This window comes from Theropithecus gelada, chromosome 8, assembly GCF_003255815.1.
Source record: "Theropithecus gelada isolate Dixy chromosome 8, Tgel_1.0, whole genome shotgun sequence".
Classification (NCBI taxonomy): Eukaryota; Metazoa; Chordata; class Mammalia; order Primates; family Cercopithecidae; genus Theropithecus; species Theropithecus gelada.
The window spans coordinates 40,385,011-40,389,969 of NC_037676.1; the positions used below are offsets into that span (position 1 = coordinate 40,385,011).

Genomic DNA, 4,959 nt, shown 5'->3' on the forward strand with positions numbered 1-4,959 from the left:
ACCCTGGGAGGTGGAGGTTGCAGTGAGCTGAGACTGCGCCACTAGCACTCCAGCCTGGGCAACAAAAATGAAACTCCATCTCAAAAAAAAAAAAAAAGACAAACAACCCAACTTAAAATACGGGCAAAAGATTTGAACAGATTTCCTAACTCTGTATGAATGGCAATAAACACATGAGAAAGTGCTCAATATCAGGGAAAAGCAAGTTTAAACCAAATGAGATACCACTCCATGCTAAAATTCAGTAGCCAAAATTTAAAATGTTGACGACACTAAATGTTGGGGACAACGTGGAAAACTGGAACTCTTGCATTGTTCGTGGGAAAATAAAATGGTGAAACCCCTTGATACGGTTTGGCTCTGTGTCCCCCCACTCAACTCTCATCGCATATTGTAATCCCCACATGTCAAGGGAGGGACCTGGTGGAAAGTGATTGGATCATGGGGGCAGTGTCCCCCATGCTGTTCTCGCGATAGTGAGTTCTCACGAGATCTGATGGGGGTTTTCTCTCTCCTGCTACCGAGTAAGATGTGCCTTGCTTCTCCTTCACATTCCACCATGATTGTAAGTTTCCTGAAGCCTCTCCAGCCATGCAGAAACTGAGTCAATTAAACCTCTTTTCTTTATAAATTACCCAGTCTCAAGTAGTTTTTTTTTTTTCTTTTTTTCTTTTTTTCTTTTTTTAATTTTTTTTTGAGACAGAGTCTCACTCTGTCACCCAGGCTGGAGTGCAACAGCACTATCTCCGTTCACTGTAACCTCCACCTCCCGGGTTCAAGCGATTCTCCTGCCTCAGCCCCCCAGGTAGCTTGGATTACAGGCGCCCGCCACCACACCCAGCTAATTTTTGTATTTTTAGTAGAGACGGGGTCTCCCCATGTTGGCCAGGCTTGTCTTGAACTCCTGACCTCAGATGATCTGCCCTTCTCGGCCTCCCAAAGTGCTGGGATTACAAGCGTAAGCTACCACGCCTGGCCTTCAGGTAGTTCTTTATAGCAGTGTGAGAATGAACTAATACACCCCTTCAAAAAAATGTAAAACATACACCTATGCTGTGACTCAACAATGAGAAATAAAAACATGTTTATGCAAACACTTATATAAGAATACTTATAGCAGCTTTGTTCTTTATTTATTTATTTATTTATTTTATTTATTTATTTTTGTTGTTGAGACGGAGTCTTGCTCTGTTGCCCAGGCTGGAGTGCTGTGGCTGGATCTCAGCTCACTGCAAGCTCCACCTCCTGGGTTCACGCCATTTTCCTGCCTCAGCCTCCCAAGTAGCTGGGACTACAGGCGCCCGCCACCTCGCCCGGCTAGTTTTTTGTATTTTTTTAGTAGAGACAGGGTTTCACTGTGTTCACCAGGATGGTCTCGATCTCCTGACCTCGTGATCCGCCGGTCTCGGCCTCCCAAAGTGCTGGGATTACAGGCTTGAGCCACTGCGCCCGGCCTGTTCTTAATAGTCAAATCCCGAGTATTAATAGGAGGCTGGAATTAACAAACTGTGGTTTATAAAATTACCCTTCATTAAAAAAGAATGAGCTACTGATACATGAAGCAGCATGAATGCCTCTCAAAACTCTTATGCTAACTGAAAGGAACCTCACACACAAGCGTGCATGCTGTGCAACTCCACCTATGGGAAATTCTACAACAGGCAAATCTAATCTGCAATGGAAAAAATCAAAATAGTCGTTATGTCTGAAAAGGTAAAGTTAAGAGTTGACTTGGGAGAGCCAGCTGCAGTGGTGTGCACCAGAGTCCCAGCTACTTGGGAGGCTGAGGCGGGAGGATTGCGTGAGCCCAGGAGTTTGAGGCTGCAGTGTGCTATGGTCACACCACTACATTTCGGCTTGGGCAATAGAGCAAGACCCTGTCTCTGAAAAACAAACAAACAAACAAACAAATAATTGACTAGGGAGAGCATAAAGAAAATTTCTGAAGTGATGGTGATGTTTTACCATTTGATATGGGTTTGCATCACATAAAAGAATGCATTTTTCAAAATGTACACTTAAGATTTGAACATTTCATTGTAGCTAAAGTTTACATTAAATGAAATATATATATACACATATACATATATACGTGTGTGTGTGTGTGTGTGTGTGTGTGATGAAATCACCCCAAATAGCTGGAATTACCAGCAGATTGTACAGTGGTGAACCTACAATTTTATGAAGAAAAAGAAATATACTTAAAAATAAATATTGAACTCAATAATATGCATGTTTACATATGTGCTGATGTCTTATCTTACTTTGAAATGAATAGATAATGGAAAAATGCATATGGAAACACATGTAGCAGACTGCTTATGGTGAAATTTTGGCAGTAGGTCTGTGAGTTTTTTCATTGTAAAATTCTTTTAACTTTTCTGCATACTTACAATTTTTCATAAGATATTGAGAAAAACCTTGAAAACGAAAATACAAGAAAATGGGACTTTGAGGCAATATAAATTTTCTTAAGACAAAAATGCACAGAAGATACATCTTACCACATTGACACAAAGAAACACTGGTCAGCAAAAGACATCATGAAGAAAGGGAAGAGTGAAAATAACAAGCACCTGTAATTCCAGCACCTTGGGAGGCTGAGGCGGGCAGATCACCAGTGGTCAGGAGTTCAAGACCAGCCTGGCCAACATGGCAAAACACTGTCTCTACTAAAAATACAAAAATTAGCCAGGTGTGGTGATGCACACCTGTAATCCCAGCTCTCAGGAGGCTGAAGCAGGAGAATCGCTGAAACCCAGGAGGCGGAGGTTGAAGTGAGCCAACATCGCACCACTGCACTCCAGCCTGGCGACAGAGCAAGACCCTGTCTCTAAATAAATAAATAAATAAATAAATAAATAAATAAATAAATCTGAATGATCCACATGGGTCCAATGATACCATCACATGTCCTTGTAAGAGGGAGTCAAGGGAAACAGAACTACTGAAGAGGAGAAGGTGCTGTGATGATGCCAGCAGGTACTGGATGATCACTGTCAAGGAATCCAGGCAGCATTAACAGCCGAAGGGAACCTACGGTCCTCTCAGAGCATCCAAAAGGGTCATTCCTGCCAACACCTTGCCTTTCACACAGGAAAACTGCTGTCCCGACTTCTGACTTCCAGAAGCTTAAGAGAATACATTTGCATTGCTTTCAGCCACTAGGTTTGTGGTAATTTGTCACAGCAGCAATAGGAATCTGACACAGGGAAGAAGTGGCTCTGAAAGGTTCTGCGTTGCTACCAGGGGTATATATTGGTTTAACCATTTTAGAAAATAGTTTGTAATTATCTGAATAAACTGAAGATGTGTGTACCCTATACTCAGCCATCCCACGCTAAGACAAATACTCCAAAGAAATTATTGCATATATGCACCAGGAAACAGGCAAAACAATGTTCATAGCATCATTACCACAACAGCAAACAAAGAAACTACCTCAATTTCATAAGCAGGCAAATTTATATATAAACTGTGGTGAAATCCTGTAACGGAATATCTTACAGCACGGAAAATTAGTGAAATACAGCATTAGTACCGATGACTCTCAAAACCATAACTATAAGAGGAAAAGCAGGTTTGGGAAAAATGCATACTTAATTAAAATACATTTTTATATATACATATATATTATCAAAACAGGCAAAATTTTAAAATATATTACTTAGAGATACATATATAGAGAGAAAGTATAACAAAAGAAATAATAAGGGCTGAGCACTGTGGCTCATACCTGTAATCCCAGCACTTTGGGAGGCCAAGGCAGGCAGATCACTTAAGGCCAGGAGTTCAAGACCAGCCTGGCCAACATGGTGAAACCCTGTCTCTACTAAAAACACAAAAGTTAGCTGGGAGTGGTGTTGCACACCCATAATCCCTATTTGGGAGGCTGAGGCAGGAGAAGCACTTGAACCCAGGAGGCAGAGGCTGCAGTGAGCCGAGATTGCACCACTGTACTACAGCCTGGGTGACAGAGTGAGACTCCATCTCAAAAAAAAAAAAAAGAAGAAGAAGAAACAGTAATTATAAAATTTAAAAGTAGTAGCCTCTGAGGAGGGAAAAACAAAGAAGTGACAATCATGTCCTATTTTCCACACTCAGGTGCTCTTTTTCTCTTTTTATCCCTTAACTTGCCAACTCCATTTAAAAAAAATAATAAGAAGAAGAACTCTTCAAAATTTATCTCCTTTCTCTCCCAGCTCCTCTTGAAACATGGTAAGATAATTTAGTGCATTCTTAAGATTCTGTTTCTTTTCTTCTTACATTACACAATTCCAGAAAATTTATTTATCCTATTCACTTGTTTCAAATATATATATATTTTTCCCACTTTTCTCCCCCTTAAGATTTTTCTGTTTCTTTATTGTCTTGTCTAGATCTTTTCTCAATATTTTCTTCAGACAAAATAAGGGATTATATACTCCATGAATTCTTGTCCATACACAAACATCTTATTCCCTGTAGGTGAATCATGTCTCCGCTAGGTGTAGAATTCTTGCTTGGAAGCCCTTTATTTCAATGGTCTACACAAGTTCTTCTCCTGTCTTCTTTTGTTTTTTGTTTCTTTATTTTGTTTTGTTTTGTTTTTGTTTTATTTTGTTTTGTTTTTGGAGACAGAGTCTCGCTCTGTCACCCAGGCTGGAGTGCAATCTTGGCTCATGGCAACCTCCACCTCCCGGTTCAAGCGATTCTCCTGCCTTAGCCTCCCGAGTAGCTGGGATTTCAGGAGCCTGCCTGGCTAATTTTTGTATTTTTGGTAGAGACAGGGTTTCGCCATGTTGGTAAGGCTGGTCTTGAACTCCCAAACCTCAAGTGATCCACCCACCTCGGCCTCTCTACTAAAAATACAAAAAAAAAAAAATAGCCAGATTTGGTGGCATACACCTGTAATTGCGTCTACTTGGGCCACAGAGGCATGAGAATCGCTTGAACCTGGGAGAAGGAGATCACGGTGAC

The 4,959-nt window shown here is 40.9% G+C and overlaps 1 non-coding gene across 1 annotated transcript; it reads left to right on the top strand.

Moving 5' to 3' along the window:
- Window positions 1-2,114: 2,114 nt before the first annotated feature.
- On the top strand, window positions 2,115-2,187 carry LOC112630878. Its single transcript, XR_003121006.1, has one exon. It is a non-coding gene; the product is annotated as a small nucleolar RNA SNORD65 (small nucleolar RNA).
- Window positions 2,188-4,959: the final 2,772 nt, after the last annotated feature.